Genomic DNA, 19,898 nt, shown 5'->3' with positions numbered 1-19,898 from the left:
TATAGGACACTAACCTAAACGTCTTAGGCCTTGAGTTTAAGGAAACTGAGAGGCGATGTGATAAAGGTATATGAAAAAAATTATATGGCACAGGCTGTCATTTGGCGAGGAAGTGGGAGACGTGCACAGCGGTCAAATGTGCTGCTATAACATCGAGTTCAGACGCTTTGAACTGATTTTGAGGATATTTCCCTAAATATCTGCTGTTGGACTCTGAGCATTTGTGTGAATGATTCTGGCTGTCCATTCCGTGCCAGAAACCGCCCATCGGCATTTAGTAAATCTTAGCGTAATGGGTGATAGTCTACGTTCAGTGTCAAAATCCTTAACTTTTAAGGAAAAGGCTCAGAGCTTTTGTTTGTCCTCAGATTTTAGCAAGTATAAAGATAAATAAAAGATATTCCAGGAAAAAAAAAAGGAAGGCTTCTGTTACAAAAGGGATATTCAGCTTTAAGTACTGCTTGAATTTATAACTTCTGCAAAAATAGGAACAAATGTGCACTTATTTTCGTCTAAGTGTTGAAAATCAATGTGTTTAAAAGTAGTGATAGTGCTGGTTGTGATATTGTGAGGTTGACACCGAAAAATAGAGGGTGAGAGAAGCGAGTCTCCTTGTCTAGACAAAGGCCACTGGAGATGAGATCCTGTACCCTGAGAGCTGCTTCTGAAATGGTCCTAAATTGGGATCTAACGTCCTTTCCATAGTAGTCTTTGTTATTAAAGATGCTGAATGGCTATTAATTGGTCACTATTCTGTCTGGAAGGTGACTTTGTAAAGCTGCTGCTAACACTTGTGGTTCAGATTGGTTTATAGTTACAGTGATTCCTGTTTATATTAAAAGATTGTGTAAACTGACTCTTAGTAGCTATTTTGGTGGCTTCACTTTTTTCTGAAGTCAACAGCCGATGTGTGTAGTTTATAGACTATCGCATGAAAAAGCAAGAGCAAAAGTGTCATGAAAGCTATTATAATAGAACACGCTCCCCCTTGTCCCCCGACTATGCCACCACCTCCCACCCACCCCACCCCTGTGACCCCATCTCCATTTATCCCACCTGTGGGTTCAATCCCACCCTCCCGACTGCTGGCGCTCTGCGCTTGCTGGGGCTGTTTCCAGAGGTGCTTTTGTGCTTTCTCCCCACTTTCCTCGCCTGCCAGGCTGGGGTGGTGGCAGGTTCATCCCCACATGCCACCGTGGCCCCTGCAGCCCCATCCCAATGGTGCTGGATTGCTCAAGGCTCAGGACATTGTTGGAGGTCTCAGGGACATTGTAGCTGGGGGTGAGCAGCTCTGCAGGTGGGGAGTGAGAGCTGCTGTGGTGGGAGATGGCTCTGCCAGTGCCAGCAGGGTCTCCAGGGGTGGGGGTGCTGCCAGGACTGTCCTGGGTGATGAAGGAGCAGTCCCGTAGCATCTGCTTGGGCTGGTCATCTGCTGGGGCCCCAACAACTTGGGTGTAGGGGGCAGCACGGTGGCTGAAGATGGTGCCGCCTGGTGCTGCCCCCCATGGCCTTGTCGTCGAGGCTCAGCCTTGCAAACCATCTCTTCAAGTCCTGGTACCCAGGAAAGCACAGCGGCAGCACCGGTGTGGTGCAGGCTGCTGCTCCCCTCCAAAGGCTGAAGGGTGTGAGGTGTTGTTGGCCCTAGGGCATCCCAGGGGTCTCCCAGTCTGGAGGCCAGTAATGGGCCCCTCAGTTCCAGCAGGACAGGGAACTGCTGGAGAGAGTCCAGCGCAGCCACCAAGATGCTGAAGGGAGTGGAGCATCTCCCGTGTGAGGAAAGGCTGAGGGAGCTGGGGCTCTGGAGCTGGACAAGAGGACACTGAGGGGGGACTCATTCATGGGGATCAATCTGGAAAGGGGGAGTGTCAGGAGGATGGAGCCAGGCTCTTCTGGTGACAACCAGTGACAGGACAAGGGGTAATGGGTGCAAACTGGAACACAGGAGGTTCCACTTAAATATGGGAAGAAACTTGTTCCTGGTGAGGGTGGCAGAGCCTGGCCCAGGCTGCCCAGGGAGGTTGTGGAGTCTCCTTCTCTGCAGACATTCCAACCCGCCTGGACACCTTCCTGTGTAACCTCATCTGGGTGTTCCTGCTCCATGGGGGGATTGCACTGGATGAGCTCTCCAGGGACCTTCCAACCCCTGACATTCTGTGATTCTGTGATTTTAAAGCAACTAGATGAATGTGATCTGGTTGAAAATGTCCCTACTCATTGCAGGGAGGTTGAACTAGCTGACCTTTAAAGGTCCTTTGCAACCCAAACTATTCTATGATTCTATGTTGCTTAGAGTCTTGTCCAACCTGAAATTCAAGGTTTGCAGGGATGGGGCATCTGTCACCTCTCTGGGGAACCTGGGCCAGTGTTTCATCACCCTCATTGTAACAAATTTCTTCCTCATGTCCAGCCTGAGTCTCCCTCCTTAAGTTTAAAACCATCACCCCTTGTCCTATCACAACAGGCCCTGCTAAAAAGTCAGTCCTCATATTTCTATAGGACCCTTTAAGTACCAAAAGGCCACAGTAAGGTCTCCCCAGAGCCTTCTCCAGGCCGAACGCCCACAACTCAGTCTGTTCTCATAGGAGAGCTGTTCCAGACCTCTGATTATCTTGATGGTCTCCTCCCTTTCCAACAGGTCCATGTCTTTCTTGTACTTCAAAGCTGGACACAGAACTCCAGATGGGGTCTCACCAGAGTAGAGTAGAGGGGAAGAATCAACTCCCTCGACCTTCTGGCCACACTGCTTTGGATGCTGCCCAGGACACTGTTGTCCTCTTGGGCTGCATGTGCACACTGCCCTGTTATGTCCAGCTTTTTATCCACCAGTACCCCAAGTCCTTCTTAGCAGGGCTACTCTCAGTCCCAACCCAGGTGCCGGACCTTGCACTTGGCCTTGTTGAACCTCACAAGGTTCACATGGGCCCACTTCTTGAGTTTGTCCAGGTGCCTCTGGATGGCATCCCATCCCTCAGACATGTCAACCACACCACTCGGCTTGGTGGTTTGTGCAAACTCACTGAGGGTGCACTCGATGCCAGTGTTGTTGATGAAGACATTGAACAGTACTGGTCCCAACGCAGAGCCCTGAGGGACACCGCTCACCACCGATCTCTACTCAGACATTGAGCCGATGACCACTACTCTCTGGATGTGACAATCCAGCCAATCTCTTATCCACCAAACACTCTACCCATCAAATCTGACTTTCTCCAATTCCGAGATGACGTCGAGGTGACCGTGGAGTCCTTCTCCCTTAACAAATATAACATGATTCTCAGCAGTCAGTGATGGGCTGGGAAAACCTGTTTCTAGATGTTTTTCTTGTCTGGTGATTTGCATTGGCTTTGCGTTATACAGTCATGTTCTGAGCTGCATGTTTCCATCATGTTCTCTTAAGGATAAGTAGTTCATCAGAATTGGAAGAACAACTTAAAACAGTGTGGTACAGTTTAATTTTTGGACTTGTGAGTGTTTAAATCACTTATGTGGCTTTAGCCTCCTTTAGTGTCAGCAAAGAAGGAGCAGTTTCACAAACAGACAGTTGAACCTGCTCAAACAGCAGAATTGAAATGAACTTTTCTGCTAGCTAAAATCTGTGAACAGTGTGTCCGAATCTGAAGGTCATCAACAGGCAGTCAATAACGTGCTGTTGAGGACAGCTGGAGTTTGACTCTCTCTTGGATAATAACGATGCTTGTTATTTTCTTGTGACACTATGCTGCTCATGCAAATAGCCAGGGAAACTGTAGGCTACCTAGTGCTGGCAGTTAGTGGAATATCCTAAAGATCCAAGATTTTGCTGATGTACATTTCATGTTAAACATAAGCCCTACCAGGAAGTTAATCAGCACCTTATTTCGGGTTCAGATCTGTTTCAAAATAATGTCAGGTTTCTGATACTTTCAGAAATCTGTTGCAAATGTGACTTGTCTCTGCCTTGCGGTCATTATTTAGGACCTTGTTTTACTAACCTGTTGTCTCAAAGCAAACTTGAGATAAGCACCAGCCTCAGCAGATAGTTCTGACAAACTGTTTTGTTCAAAGATAATTGGGAGACTTATCTTGTAGTGGCTTCACACAAAGAAACCCCAAAAAATCCTGAACTGTATCTTAGTATAAAACTGACACAAATTGTATATCTAACTGAAACAGTAATCTAGCAGAAGAAGTGTTTGTTAATGACTCTTTTTACAACTTAAAATATTTTTTGTTGATCAGCAGAAGCTTTTTATGCGTGTGTATGAAGAAGATCAGGAAATGATTGCAGTTCCAACTGTACGGTGGATTATTGTGCTGGCTACTGTTAAAATAACTTACATAGTGCAATAGGTGGTGTCTGGGGAAATGAATAAAATTTTACCTGATCCAGAAAATTCTTTTTGCTGTTGTCTCTGTACACTGACAAAGTCTTTGTTTTTACTTTTGTATCTCAGTATTCATTAAGCACAATTTGATTAGATTTTACTTTAGATGGCTGCCTTTAAAACTCTCTCATGAGAGTGGACAGTATATTGCTTCCCATGATATAGCTGAAAACTATGTAAGGTAGAAGAACTAGGCAGTGTGAAAGATAGGTGGAAGGTTTAAACACAAACAAACCTCACTAATAGTAAATCTTTTGTCTGTAAACTCAGAAGATAATACAAACTCACTATGTAAGCATAGTGTTCATGGTGGCACAACTGCATTTTCTTGGGAACTCTTGAGTACTTAACAATCTCGGTATTGCAATCTTTAAAGAGTGAGGCAAGTGAAATCTCCATTTAGTCTTAGGAGTTGGGAGGAATTGTGTTGAATAAGCTTGCAAAGTAAAACTGAAATCTGTTTAAGTACATAATGGCAGTAGAAGTTGCAGCACCAGGAGTTGCACATGTGGGATAGTTCTGGTTTCTGAGAGCTAGAGACTGGCTTCATCCCAAGGTACCAGGCAAAGAGTCTCTGCCAGAATTACTGCTGTGCTCAGCAGCACAGGAATGACCATGTTACCTGTGTAAATGTGCAAGACCTGCTTCAGTCCTGCCGAATTCCGAGACCAAAGCACCTTCTGGTACTGGGGAGGCCTCTCCCCATGGGAACTGCTGCCTTCCAGTTTCACAGAGTATCCTTGAATTACAATGCGGGGAGAACAGATGCTGCCAGTTGCTCTTTTCTAGATCATTTATCATATCATTGTGCCCCTCTTGGCTGTCTCTTCTCCACAGAAGCACCCCCAGGCTGTCCGACCTCCCTTCACGGCTGAGCTGCTCCAGGCTCCTGTCTCAGCATGATGTTCTCCAGGAGTTCAGCTCTGCTGCTTTCTTCTAGTGGCTCCGTTTGTCTGGTTTAAGCCACAACGTCATTGCAAACTGAAATCGTCAGCCATCCCCGTCAGACTGCGGAGGGTCATCACATGCAGTTTCCCTCATGGGAGGTGCCCCCGATGCGGGACTCCTGTCTTCTGAATATGGTTGTCTAAAGGTCAAACATCTCTTTCATCCCATCAGTGTGCTGTCCCAAGAAGAGATACGAGCACTTTGTGTGTGTGTAGCCTTGTCCAAGTCCATGTGGAGTCTACTTCCATGGGTCGGCCTCACCCAGGGTTTCACTGTGACATTCAGAGATCTGAGGGTTGTGAGAGGGGTCTTTTTCCCAGCAGACGTCCCCCTGGCCACAAGCTTCCACACAGTCTGTTTTACTGCTTTGATAAATCCTTCAAGGAAGGTGCTGTGGACAGGTGTGAGGTTTCTTGCTTTACACGGCTGGAACATCCACTAAGTGCTCAGGGGAGCTCAAGCTCCTTGGCCAGAATGGGACATGTGGAGAAGATGCTGCTCACAAGCAGCACCAGGTTTAAATCCTTGGGTGGTGTGATCCTGGTGGAAGGAATGCTAAGGTCTGTCAAGCTAAACTTGGAGATGGGCCTGGGCGGCATCCAGCGCAGGTGCTGCCAGAGATGCTGCTCTGCGGGGACGTGAGGACCAGCCTCCTGTGCCATTGTCTCACCCTTCCTGGGAAAGCTGGGCCCATCAAGAGTGGGGACACTTGTTGCACACCAGTGTTGCTATCTGAAGGAGGCTGTAACAGAGATATTTTTCTGAATGTTCATTGTTTGCTATAGGAGATAAGGCTGCTGGGAGCTAAAAAGATAGAAAGTGCTCTGATAGCAGTGCTTTCTGCAAATATTTGTTGAGTGCATTTGATTCCCCCAGAACAGAGACCAGCAGCATGTCCTGTCTGTAATGGAGAGATTGTTTTCCAGGTTGTCAGGGAAATTCTGTTTGTCGTCTCCATCTGGAGCTGTTTTCAATCACAAGCTCATGTCCTCATCCCACATGCATTTTGTTCTTGACCCAGCCTGAGACTGACCCAGCAGCTGGGAAGTGCCAGCCACAGGAGATGGAAAAATCCCTGTACCCTCCTGGACAGGAGCACAAGCAGGAGCAGAGATGCAGAAATACCTGATGGACTATCCTCATGGTCTGTCTGGTGACAGGGTCACCTGCTAGTGTCCTTTTGCTGTGGTGGAGGTCCAGGCTGGTCCAGAAGGGCTCTGGGAGCAGAGGATGGCCCAAGGGGCCAAGGCAGTGCAAGGCACACTGAGCACAGGGGCACCCACACTGGTGTCGCATTATGAGGCCCCTGAGATCTACCCTACTCCTTGATCGAGCTCTGCTTCGCATGGGTCTTCTCCAGCATCACCCCAGCTGTGAGGAGAGCTGTTCCTGGGGCATATATCACAATCCCTCTCACCTGGCTTAGGCTGTTTCTCCTGCCCTCCTGTTAGTCCAACTGGTGTCGCATGTGATGGGTCCTCAGGATGCTGAAAGCTGTGTGGTCCCTGCAGCTCTTGAGCTCTCCAGGCCGCCCCCTCCAGCTATGGCTTTTACCTAATGGATTCCTGACCCACCTGTCACCCTGGGGTGCAGCCTGGCTCTACAGGTTCTCACTGATGACATATCCAGCACTGGGAACATTAAGTTTTGGTTTTGCTGTACTCTGGTGAACGTATTTTATCAGTGGAGGTTTCTGGTGGCAGCTGGGGTGCAGGGGGCTCTGCAAGAGCAGTTCTGTCTTCAGCTGCCACTGCCCTCAGCAAGCGAACAAGAACTCTGCACATCTACTTGCTGGTAGATTTGCCTGAGGGCGTGTCACGGCACAAGATGTTTCCTCAGAGGAAAATGTAATTATGAACAACAAGCTTTTGACCTTTATCCTCTGGTAAAAGATTCTTTCTTTGACGTGTAACAGGGCTTCACCAAGGAGTTTATCCTTGAGGAGTGGAATTGCATCTGGAATATTGTGTCCAGCTGTGGCCCCTCAGTTCCAGCAGGACAGGGAACTGCTGGAGAGAGTCCAGCGCAGCCACCAAGATGCTGGAGGGAGTGGAGCATCTCCCGTGTGAGGAAAGGCTGAGGGAGCTGGGGCTCTGGAGCTGGACAAGAGGAGACTGAGGGGTGACTCATTCATGGGGATCAATATGGAAAGGGGGAGTGTCAGGAGGATGGAGCCAGGCTCTTCTGGTGACAACCAGTGACAGGACAAGGGGCAATGGGTGCAAACTGGAACACAGGAGGTTCCACTTGAATATGAAAAGAAACTTGTTCCTGGTGAGGGTGGCAGAGCCTGGCCCAGGCTGCCCAGGGGGGTTGTGGAGTCTCCTTCTGTGCAGACATTCCAACCCGCCTGGACACCTTCCTGTGTAACCTCATCTGGGTGTTCCTGCTCCATGGGGGGATTGCACTTGATGAGCTTTCCAGGTCCCTTCCAGTCCTGAACATTCTGAGATTCCGTGATACTGTCAGTGGTGGAGCTTTGCTGGGTGAGGATCCTTGTAAGCAAGGTGCTCTGAGCAGGGAAGACAAAACAAGTGACACAGGAGCTCACTCAAGGATCCTTGCAGCTGCCTGGTCTCCAGCACGTCACAGCCGATCACGTTTCACCCACTCAGCCCTCATATGTAAACGTGTCACTGCCTTCAGTTCAGGTGTCCCCAGGGCAGTGCAGGAGATGCTGAGCCCCGAGGAAGGCAGTGCTCCCCAGGGGTGTGAGCATCTGCCCCTGCCCGCTCACTGCGACATTTCCATGCCAGTTAAAGCTCCTTCCAGCACCAAGTATTTTCTCCACAGAAAGGTGCTTATGTGGGATGATTAAGTCAGCCTGCAGACTTCTTATTTATCAAGATAGATGCATTGAGCTCTTTCAAGTCCCTTGTTTCCCCATCCATCTCATCACTGACTGGCCTCCAGTCTGCACAGTCAGGCTGGGAGCAGCGTGCACGTCACTTTGACCTGTCCTGTGCTCAGAGCTGAAATCACTGACCTCCTCTCCCTGTCCCCTGACCCATAAGAGAACTGCAGGGGGTTCTGCACACACACAACGACCCCCAGGCCATGTGCAGAGCCCCATCTGCTGACCTGTGGGGCTCCTTGACAAAGCACTTGGCTGTAACAACACTTATGGGAAAGTGTCCAGTTTCCTGGGTGATCCCAATCTCTCTCTAACCTTGCCAAGAGCTCCGTGTGATTTATCAGTCTCTCTGTTCTTTGTGTCAGCCACAAATTTTTTATGAATGAGTTTTTAATATGTATGTTCAAATAATTGATGAAAATATCGACTACTTTAAGCCTCCTGCTACAAAACATTATGAGGAGCACAGATTTAATGACAGGCCCCCATCAGTGGCTGCTGTCTGAGCTCTTACCAAGTCTCAGTCTGTCTCATGTGTTTCTCCCTGGTGCGATCGAGCACTCATTTATAATCAGCCATGCAGCACCAAGCCAGACACGTTCCCCGAGCTGAAGTATATCACATCTATTCAGTTACTTTTATCAACCACACATGTAATCTCCTTTGTGAATGAAATGAAGGCTGACAAGACCTGCTTTCCATAAAACCATATTGATTGGCATTAATTCTCTAGCCTCCTTTCAGCCAGCTCCTGTTTCCCCATCCTTCGCTCTGCCCATGCCTGATGCTCAGAGGCAGTTTCCCTGCCGGCTCCTCTGGGACAGTTGCTGCAGCTTCCCAGTGCTCCAGGATGGACTGTGGATGCTCCTGAGCATGTCCAGACCTGTCCGTTGTGTCCCCAGATGTCCTCCAGATATCCTGGCACCATTTAACAGCATCTTTGATCTTAAAATTGTTGGTCAGTTTTTCAGCACCTTCTTGTAATACAAACACAAAGACAGCCAAGAAACCTTTATTGCATTTCTGCCCTATCAAGTTTTTGGCCATGTCTGTAAAGAAAACTTCTGCACCACTTTTTGTTTGTTTTTTTGTTGTTTATGGAGCATTTCAGTTGACATCTCACTGTCATTCATTCACTAAGTCATACATTTTTAACTGACGAGTGTATTTCTTGTATCAATTTTCTGTCCTTCATAACCTCTAATTCAAAATCAATGGTTATCTATGTCCCCTCCTGCACTCCATTTTGTTATGTATTGCTTTTTTTATTTCAAATAGCTGCTTTCGCTTCATCACTGAAGAGGATGGGCATCTGGCCAAACACATCCTCGTATTTGATTGTGGAATTGTGGCTCTTGCCCTGTAAGAAAAACATCTCTGTTTTTGCTCCCATTTTTCTGACAATTTTTTGTCCTTCCCACTCAGTTCTGCTTGCAGTTTTCCTCCCTGCTGGGCAAGGTTTCCTTCTGTAACACCAGGCAAAACACTTCTGGTTGTGGGTCCTGCTGTTGCCACAGCCCTGGGGAGAAGCGTGGCTCTGCTTTTCTGGGGGCCTTCTATCTCCATTTCCATTAATTCTTCAAATAGGATAATTACAGGAACCCTTGAGCCACTTTACTTTGGTAATTACTGTTCCTACCACCTTTCTCATGGGCACCTTCCAGCAAAGTTAACCGGTCTAGAGGTGGATTTCCAATCACTACAGGTCCCACGACCAACCTGTCCCCACCTTGCATGTGTTTTTGCCATCGATACGAAGCTATTTGCTTTCACAGGACTGATGATATGAGGATGTCCAGACAAAAGCCCCCTCGAGGCTGATGTGGAAGGACTGGCTCCCTCCAAAAGGCAGAGGCACTCGGTTCATTGCCAGGGAGATCTGCTGTCCGTCTCCAGCAAGCTGGATCATTGTGGGGAGTGCCAACCCTGAGAGCCTGCAACCCTGAAAAGACAACATGGCAAATTGAAATTAATAATTTATGAGTGACAGTAACAATTTCCACCATTCGAGTAAGCAAAGAAAATTGTTCCATAAACATTTTTCTTTTCAATTTCCTACCAGTTACTTGAAATTTGATTTCCATCTAGTTTGTTTCATCAAACCTCCCTGAAGTGATTTAAAAAGTGTCGCTGGCAATCACCCAGCTGCAGAAAGAAAGAAATGGCAGTGGGGCAGCTCCATTCAACAGCCCAAAAGGAACTGGGAGGAGGAAGGTTGGGGTCGCTGACAGAGAAACCATCAGGCAGGTCCAGAATTGCTTATTGGAAGTTGAGCCAGTACAGCCTTGGCCACAGTCATCTGCAGCCGCTGCCTTTGGTGTGACGAGGACAACATGGTTCACTTCAGGGGGCCAAGGGGAGAGGTTCAAGCAGTAAGAGGCCACCTGATGGTGCTCGAGCCTGGCGTGTCATCTCCCATCCACATTGCTGGCGGGTCCATCTGGGACTGGAGTCTCAGCACTCCTGAAGTGCTTTGTGGAAGCCTCCTGTTTCTAACCCTGATGTGGCTGAGGGTGTTTTCCACCGTGTGCTCTGGTTCTGCCTTTTCTGGAGTGAGGTGTCCCCTGGGCTTGCCATGTGTTTGGCCAAGGGCACCTGTCCTTCATGGTGCTGTGAGCAGCTGGAAGCTGTCTTGGCTTTGGGTGCACAGCTCATGGCGTTACTTCTGCAGCTCTGTGACCCTGACGTTTTCTGGTTTGGGATCCGTCTGCCCCTGTCCTTCTCCTAGGGCTGTTCTGCACCTTTTCCAAGTAGCAAAGGCCCATCTCTTCTGCGGAGCCAGATCTCTGATGGTGAAGCACAAGCAGCTCAGTGTCTCCATCCCTTTCTTTTACAGTTATCCTCCCACCTGGCTCATCTATCCTCACGTGCCACCCTGCACTGTTCAAGACTGCCATAGCACTGGTGCTGGTTGCTTGTGTCTCAACAAGAGTGAGTTCTCCTGCCTCTGATTTCCACCAAGGGCTGTATCCCTTCACGAGGTCGCAGACTGTGCGTGTTGGTGGAGCTGGGCTGGCACACCGTTGCTCTGTGCCATACCCCAGCTGCGGGGATGTCTGTCTGGAGAGCAAAGACATGGCTTCTTCTGCAGATTGAGTCTGTGGGGGGCATGGACTAGACAAGGTGCTTGAGGAAAAGGCCACCGGAGCCTGTTGGCTGGATCTCCATGACTATGATGAACGTTCACTGGTTTAAATATCACAGAATGAGAGCAGAAAAATGACCACATGGAAATAAGTGATTCAAGGAGCAGGCAATGAATAAACTTCCATGGCTTGCAGTAAATCACTTCTCTGAACATCCCTGGCCCCTGATGCCAGGGCCTGGGGAAGGTGGGGAGGGCAAGCTGCTCTCCAAAGGCCACTCCAAAGCTTTCCTGTGCTTCCGATAATTGTGGAAGACAAGTGCTGAATAGGCAGCAGCCCTCAGTGGATGTCATCCAAGCCTGGAACTGTTTACAGTGTCAGCTCTTTGAGCATAATAGGGAATTACATGAATAGGCTGGCTGAGTTTTAAAAGTAATAGCTTTGTTAAAAGTAGTTAGGATCAGGCACTGCTCATCAGTGCCACGGCTGTCTCATGGTCATGACAGACATGAGTTTGCCAACCTGTGACTCTACTCAAGTAACACAATTATTTCCCTTCTAAAATAAATGCCAATGAATTAATACAGAAATTAAATCCAATTCACAGCACCTGTTATGTAGTAGCGTAATGACTGCCTGATGCTTTTGCTTAGAGTACCGCGGCACTGATCTCCCCATGCTGGCACTGAGCTGTTCTCTTGATCTTCTGCTTTTAAGTAGACACCCAGGATGGTGATAACTGCTCTGAGTATTAATTCATTATCTGGAGGGTGTGAGTGCAGGAAGGCAGGAGGAAACACACACTCAGGAGAGAGGCAGCGAGGGCTTCACACGGGGTGCAGTGAACGTGCTCTCCCCTATTCCCAAGGGAGACCCCAGCACACATCAGTGGCAAATACCACCACGCCTTAGGGGCAGATGTTCCTCTTTGGAGAAGAGGATGTGCAGTGAGACATGTAGGGCTCATGCCAGGGGTTTAGGTGGGACCTGGCTTTGCAGGAATCAGACCCTCTTGGTTGGGCAGATGGACGCAGTGACGGGTTCAGGTGACTTTGTGTTCAGGATATTATCTCACACTGCTTTTTACCATGACATCCACAGACCCCATGCAGCAGAATATATTTCAACACCAGTGTCAAATCCCTTCACCATAAGGGCTAAAAGAGGTTTCCATGGAGGTCCTATTTTTAGCTTTTCACCCAGCTACATTGCTCTGAAGACTAATGAGCATGCTCTGGAAGCTAACTGGAAGTTTCTTATAAAGTTTGACTAAAATTGGTCAAATTGTTATGGAGATCCAGGTCGGAAAGCATTACCCAGATTTGGAATTGCTCTTTAAATTGTAGTTTTTGGAGTAGGTTCATTTGACTTAAATAGAAAAACCTTTCACATTTTCCACTGGACAGCCCAGGTCAAGGCAGAAGAGTAACAGTAATTAAGCACTACTGCTAATTAAGTTTTTAGTTATGGGTTAGAAGCATACCTTCTGGTGTCAATTTTCAATGTAGAGATCACAGGTGTGAAAAGTTCCTGATTTGCTTTAAATAACTTTTTATTAAACAAAGAGGAGGTGAATACACAGGACTCAATTCTTCTCCTCTGCTGCCCGGTGCAGAAGGGTGTTTGTGAGGCAGCCCCGCGACCCCGCACAACCTGTGCTGGTCATTGACCCTCCTCCCTCTGCCGACTCCCTCTCCTGTGGTCCGTGTGAGCTGAATGGGATGGGAGAGGGACGTGACCAGCAGGGTTTGATGCGTTGGGAAGTCAGAGCTTTGCTGCAGAGGAGAGATGAGGAATGAGCCAAAGTTTGTGTGTCTCGTGGCCACAGTTTGACTGGATGGGTAAAGACCATGGTCTGTGGATTAAGGGGCTGGGTGAAATGCTGGTGTCCGCACGTGGGGATGTATGTGTGGAGATGGTCTGTGCAGGGATGACGCAGGGCTCTCTCTTGGTGCTGGTAATGGGGCTGACCCATGGCAGGGGGATATCAGAGGGGCAGTCTGGACTGAACATCACTCACTGCTGGGAACAGGCACTGTACAATCAGGGCCACGTCCACCCTCCAGCTGCATGCCCAGTGTCTCCGCTGTCCACATCGCCTCTTGTGAGGGCAGGATCAGCCCAGGTCCTCTCAGGAGACCTGAGGATGAACGACCGCCCCTTCCTCTTGTTGCCCACTGGCCCATTCCCTTGGCCCACCAACACCAGGACGTACATTTACCCGGCAGTTCTCCGTGTGTTGAGTCTCATGTCATTGCCCTGTCTGCAGAGCCATGCGAGCTGTGCCAGGGGACGGCCCTCATCTCTTGGTGGCCAGGTGAGGATGCTGTCCCTGCCCTGTCTGCTCAGCACGACAGGCTCAGAAAGAGGTCATGTCAAGTTCTGCTTTGTTGTCTCTGTCCTTTATCATAAAATCTCTCAGGGTGAAGCACAACCTGATTCCAGCGCTGGAGCCCCACACCAGAGATGACTATAGCAAAAGATGGTTTGTGGGACCGCAGTGATGCCTTGGGCTACAAAGGCATTGACTCAAAGTGTGAGGAGCACTGACAATTTGCTGTGCTTTTCCAGTGTTTGATGGTAGATAACAGCCTTTCTAAGCAGATAATTAATACAAATTCAGTGGCCACATGTGGGACTTTCCTTTGTTCGTTGGAGGGACGTGGGTTTTAGCTCAAAGCAGCAATAGGCTTCCTCCCGACTGCCGTGCCCTATGCCGGCAGAGCTGCTGCCTTTGCCAGCTCTCATCGGGCTGCGTTTCGGTGGCTGCTGTTTCGGAGGAGACAGAGCCCTGAAAAAATCATATGAAGTTCTAGGAGGAAAAAAAACAAACTCAATTTGGGTTTTCATGACATGTGAGCCCTCTATTAGGCCTTGTAAACTTCTTCTGACATCACCACTTCATGAAAACTTTGATTTCAGCTGTTGACTAAATCCTTAATCTCCCTCTACCTGCTAGGTCTGTCTCCTTTTCTTACTTAAAAAAACATTTCGGATTTGTCTTCGATGGCATCTTTCAAATGTCAGCAGTTACCAGACTAACACGGAATGCAGAGGCCTTGGCAAACAGTCTTTTAAAGAGCTGGGGCATATAAATTTAAAGGCATGATATAATCTAGGAGGAATCCATCAGCCAGGGGAGTCTCTTGCATGAAGTGTATTGAGAACTAAGCACAATATGAGCAGAAGGAAAATTGCTTTTTCCCTTTTGAATTTTTATTCACTTACCAGCAATATTTACTAGTAGCAGGCAGAAACTATTTTTCATTTTCTGGGGAGATGGGAGAATTCTGGTGCCACTCATCTTGTCACCAAATTAAATCTGTCGACTTGCTGCCAGGCCGCCGTGATATTAATGATACACTTGTAATCCCTTTCGTTCGGGAGGGCTGTGGATGGAGAAGTGAGACACTTGACCATTGTTCACACATTGTAATAGAAGGAAGAAATAGCACTTCTGAAATCCTGGTAAATTGCAGCTCTGTCTGTCATTTACTCCCTTTGTGTTAGCAGAGCCAGGCTGCAATCAGCTCTTGCAGCTCAGCGTGTGGACGCCTCGCCATCGCCAGCTTTGTCTGGTAATTAGTCAGAGGACGGGGAGCCTGCTGCAATCAGCAGGTGTCGGGCGCTCACGCAGCTCCGCGCTTCCATCTTTTAATGAGCCAGGACGAGCCTGGGGATGACAGCGGTGGCTGTTCTGGCCTCACATCTCTGTTCTGGCCTCACATCTCTGCCCTGGCCTCACTTCTCGCTCCCTGGTGAGGTGGGTGTTGTCCCCTCCTGGCGCTGCTGCGGGCATGGGCAGCGACCAGCGCTAATTGCCTTCCTCTGGGACAAACTCCCAGTGCCTAATGAAGGAAAAGCCCCTGGGGCCACTTGTCCAGAATAAAAGAATAAATCCTGGCTGACCTGTGAAAACTTGGTGTGAGAGGGTCAGGCTGGGAAGATGTTTTGGGTCATTACCATTAGCCATCCTCATTTTGTCAGCCCTGTCCCTCAGACCACCGGTCCCCTGGGACGGGGCTCAGCCACGTCCTGCCCCAGGTGACATCGCTTCGAGGCCCCTGGGAGTGCAGCACCTGGGGAGTCCCTGTGTACACCCCCTTTTGCTTGCTACCAAGACAAGCTGCACCAGCTCTTCAGCATCCCATGGCAGCTGGCGGGGATGGAGCTGGTGCTGCTCGTGGGGCTTACGACTTATCCCAGTGACCCTAAGGGAGGGACCCACCTTCCAGATCTGCCCTTTTGGGGCTGCAAAGGGAATGTGAAGCCTGAGGATGTACCACAGCATCCCCTGCTCCGTTCCCCAAATGGAGTTTCTCTCCCTGCAAGGTGCAATTGCAGGAGAAAGTTGTCTCTTGCTTTCAGGAGGAGAAGAATGGCCACGGTCTTTGCTTTGGAACAGGGCTGGTGTCACATCATGTGCTGCTGTGACTTTGGTTAGTGAAGACCCTGCTGGAACGGGGTGTGGGAGGTGGGGTGGCATCAGGGTGCCAGAGCGACCTGAAATCTTCAGTGTTTATCGTGAGCCAGCTGGGTGACTCAGGAGCAAGTGTATTGCAACATCTGGAAGAGTCCTGCTCTCTTTTTGCAGTGTGGATTCCTCAGTATTTCAGTTAGAAACATCCTCTCATTCAAAGCTCCAAAGCTAACTGCTGATTTCCAGCTAGAGTTGGTCAGGAGAGAGCTGGGACGTCCTTACAAGGCTTTGGGAGAACCACTTGTTCCTCATCACAGCTAAGGGTAATCACAACTCCTGCAAACCTGAGACCTTTCAAAATGCTGCACATTGCTCACATATGCAGTGCCCCTTCTCCCCAAAGCTTTGGGCTCTCCAAAACCTGGATGGAGAAGGGGTGCTTTGGAAATGGAGCTCCTGAGAAAAGGATGCCTGTGGCTTTGAACTTCTCTGATGAGAGTCTCTGAGCTCTGGCTGTGGTATCCCAGGGGCTGTTTTTAATCATGGAGAGAAGTGCCCCCATGCTGACCTGCCCAGCATCTCCCAGGCCGAGCCGCCAGGCTCTGCGGCTGTGCTGTGCATCCATCAGCTCCTAGTGCTCCTGAGCAGGACGGGAGCAGCGCGGGGTGAACTGGCCTTGGAGGTCCCCTTGGAGCAGCTGCCCCAGGCAGCGACTGCGTCTCCAGGGCAGGATGGAGGGACACAGGGAGGCTTCCTGGGATTACACCATGTCTGTGCCCTTCCCACTTACTGTCTCCTAATCAGCATTCCTTTTGCACACTTAATTAGCACATTCCTGCCTTTAAGTTATGGTCTGCTTTCATATATTTACACCCTCCTAAAATATCAAGGGAGAGGTGTATAAATTGCATCTCATGAAAAAATATTAATTGTGTGAACTCCTTCTAGGATTTATAATGTTCAGCTTGCTACCCACTCTGCAGAGAGCTTGCTGGTGCAAGCACACACGCACAGATGGAAAGATTTACACATACACACACGTACTGCACCTATTCATATGTTGAACCATTGCCATGCACATACAGGCATAGCTGTGCATGCTGTATCCGTCACCCCCAGCCAGGGCCACCCAGCCCACCCGTGCACATGCGGAGCAGCGTGTTGTCCCCAGGAGGGAATTGTCCAAGAGGTAACCCAGCATCTCCTGACCACACTGCAGACACTGTTGGGGTGGGAGGCTGTAATGGGCTCCAGCTGCCTGTAAATCTCCTGGCAGAGCTATTAGTGTGTGCAGAGCAGCTGGTTTATAGAGCATGTGGACCTTTTCTCAGCCCAGGCAGGATGTGCTGCCTCTTGCAGTCACTGTTTCTCACCAGAGAATTTCACACCTGTGGGAAGTGCTGGCAAATTTGCCAACCCTCCTGAGAGCCTGGCAGCATGGACTGCGAGCACCGGTGCCATGGCACGAGCACAATGGAGTTTGAACAACCTGGCACCACGATCCTGCACCTTTGGGACTCGCTGAGACTCCTCCAAAAGTGTGAGGGAAAAGGATCAGCCCCATGAGGGATCTCACTGCAGAGGTCCCAGGGGCATGAGCACAAACAACCATGGCTTTCTGCATATAGTATTGGACTATAGTTTCAATAGCAATCAGTATTCCTACTGTCTTATCTCTTTTGAAAGTTTCTGTAGCTTCTCCAGCCCCCTGTGACCCAAGCTCTTTCCAGTTAATGATGTGTTGTACCTACATCTGTTTTTTTGAAGCCTGCCATCTCATCACTCCATGACAGCCCCTACTCCTTGTTGTAAAACACACCAATCCTCACTTGTCACTCCCAGTTTTACAGACTGGCATCAGCTCTACCTCAGCTGCCCTTTCCAAGCTGACAGGTCCTGCTCTGTCTGAGCTGCTTCAAGCAGAGCCTGCTCCATTTGGCAGTCTGCATTGGTGCCTTTTTCTCTACCTTTTCTACTTCTGCTGTGGACATGATCCGACCAGAACCATGCACAGTATTAAAAATACTCCATGGCTGTACAGATTTTCAGAGTGATATATTTGGGTTTGTTCTCTCTTTACTGTCACTTTTTGGCTGTGTCCTGTGCCAGACTCAGGTTCTGTATGCTCGTAGGGAGCACATGGACTTAAATCATAACCAAGCCTCTGGTCAAAGTCCTCCTGTCTGTCTGTCAGACTTCTTCTGTGGGAAAGCAAGAGTGAGTTCTGGTCTCTGTTTCTGAGATATGAATATTAGCCATTTATGGAGGAGTCAGGCACACAGTAGAAACCCAGGCTAATGGCGATGGAGGACTGAATCTGAGACAGCCAGGGGTCAGGCAATGGCAGTTCTGCTGTTCTGATGTTGCTTCCTTCCCTGCCCTGGGACATAACTTGGCTGCTCTGGTCTCTTCAGAGGACCCTGGTGAGGACTGGTGATCACACTGGTTTGACTGGCAGTTAGTTGGGACCAGGTGTGATGTTCTGCCCTAGGCCTCTGTGCTTCAGAACTTTCCCTCCTTCCCAAATACAATCTCGGAAATCCATGGGCCTAAGAGAAAGCCTAGTTCAGACCCAGCAGGTCTGAATGTTGCTCTGCACCTTCTCCGTCAGCGTCGCCATCACCGCACCACAGCTTTCACCTCATGCACCAAGGCTCAGACCACACCTGGGGCAGCTGCAAAGGTCCAGCTGGAGCAGGTCTGTGCCACATTCCCTCTCTCCCCTGGGACAGAGGCTGAAACCATGTTTCTTGTCCCCTCATAGCTGCTGTGCTCCCAGGGCAGGGGACCTCAGAAAACCTCTCTCCTGCCCTCTCTCCTGGGAACGGGCTGCGCTTGCTGGCTGTGCGGCTCATCTTCTCCAAGCACCGGTCCCTGCTTCTTGACTGCCCTGCAGCAGAGGAGCCTCAAGAATTCCCATGTCCCAGGCTTCCTGCAGGGATGGCTGCACATGAGACATCTGGCACACATTCCCTCCATGTACATGTAGCAAGCTCCAGCTATTGAACTCTCATTAACTATTAAAATGCAACTAAGACCTCAGCTAATGAGAAAAATAATGTCATCCTGGAATCTGAGCAAGCCTGGTGTCTCCTGCCTGCTAGGTGCTGAGCAGCTGAGACCAGGAGTGTTCTTCATGCCAGCACTGCTGCCCAGCCCCGTGTGCTGGCAGAGAGGATCCCTGCTGCTCCGTGACAGGTGGGTTCCTCTGCCATGCAAAGGTATTGAACCTGGGGAGACACCCAGGGAGCTCAGGTTCTCAAGTCTCTGCCATCCTTAGACACCTCTGGGAAGGAGCGTTGCCAGCATCTCCAGAGCAGGAGTCATGGAGCACCTCCACCACCTCTGGAGCAGGATCGTGCTGACCTGACCTGAAGGCACGTGCGGGCAGCAGAGTGTGGTGTGTGCATCACCTCATGTACAGGTGATGCCCGGCTGTACTGGGGTCCAAAACATGAAGGATACACGAGCTGTCCCAGGGGCTGTGCAGGAGCAGTTGGACCTAAAGAAAAGGGACTGAGGAGATGACAGGGCACTGGGAGCAGGTGGGGACTTTTGTGGACCTCTGTGCTTTCCCTGGGGGCCTCTCCTCTCTGGGGTGTGTCAAAAGAGGTGTACTAACCCGTGTTGTTCTGAGCTGGTGTTTATTTTCCTGCCTACTATTCCACATAGAAGCCTCAGAATCCTCAAGTGCAATTGGGTGCAGCTGTAGTCCCCAGTTCTGTGAGGGATACTGTGACAGCCCAGGTGAGTTTCAGAGGGTCTGACTGGTGGCACTGAGCAGCTCATCCATGATTTCTGGAGGAGACAGGTGAAGTGTCTGAACCTCGTCCAGCATATAGAAGCAAGTGGGGTGAGGACATTCTGAGGGAAGAACTCTCAGTCCCTCCAGCTGAGTGGGTCAAATTTGAGAATGGTGTTTGGCAAACATTGCACCACATGGACTTCCCGGTGTTGCACTGTGCCACAGCAGTGACGCACAGTCACTCTGCACCTGTTTTCCATAGACTGAGTGGTTATTTCCTGTGTGTCCTCTCATACATGTTCAGATGTTCCAGTATAAGTTGGGGAACGACCTGTTGGAGAGCAGTGTAGGGGAAAGGGACCTGGGGGTCCTGGGGACAGCAGAATGACCATGAGCCAGCACTGGGCCCTTGTGGCCAGGAAGGCCAATGGTACCTGGGGTGGATTAGAAGGGGGTTGGTCAATAGGTCAGAGAGGTTCTC

The sequence above is a fragment of the Columba livia genome, chromosome 17 (assembly GCF_036013475.1).
Source record: "Columba livia isolate bColLiv1 breed racing homer chromosome 17, bColLiv1.pat.W.v2, whole genome shotgun sequence".
Lineage (NCBI taxonomy): Eukaryota > Metazoa > Chordata > Aves > Columbiformes > Columbidae > Columba > Columba livia.
Note: the sequence above shows the minus strand (reverse complement) of the source record.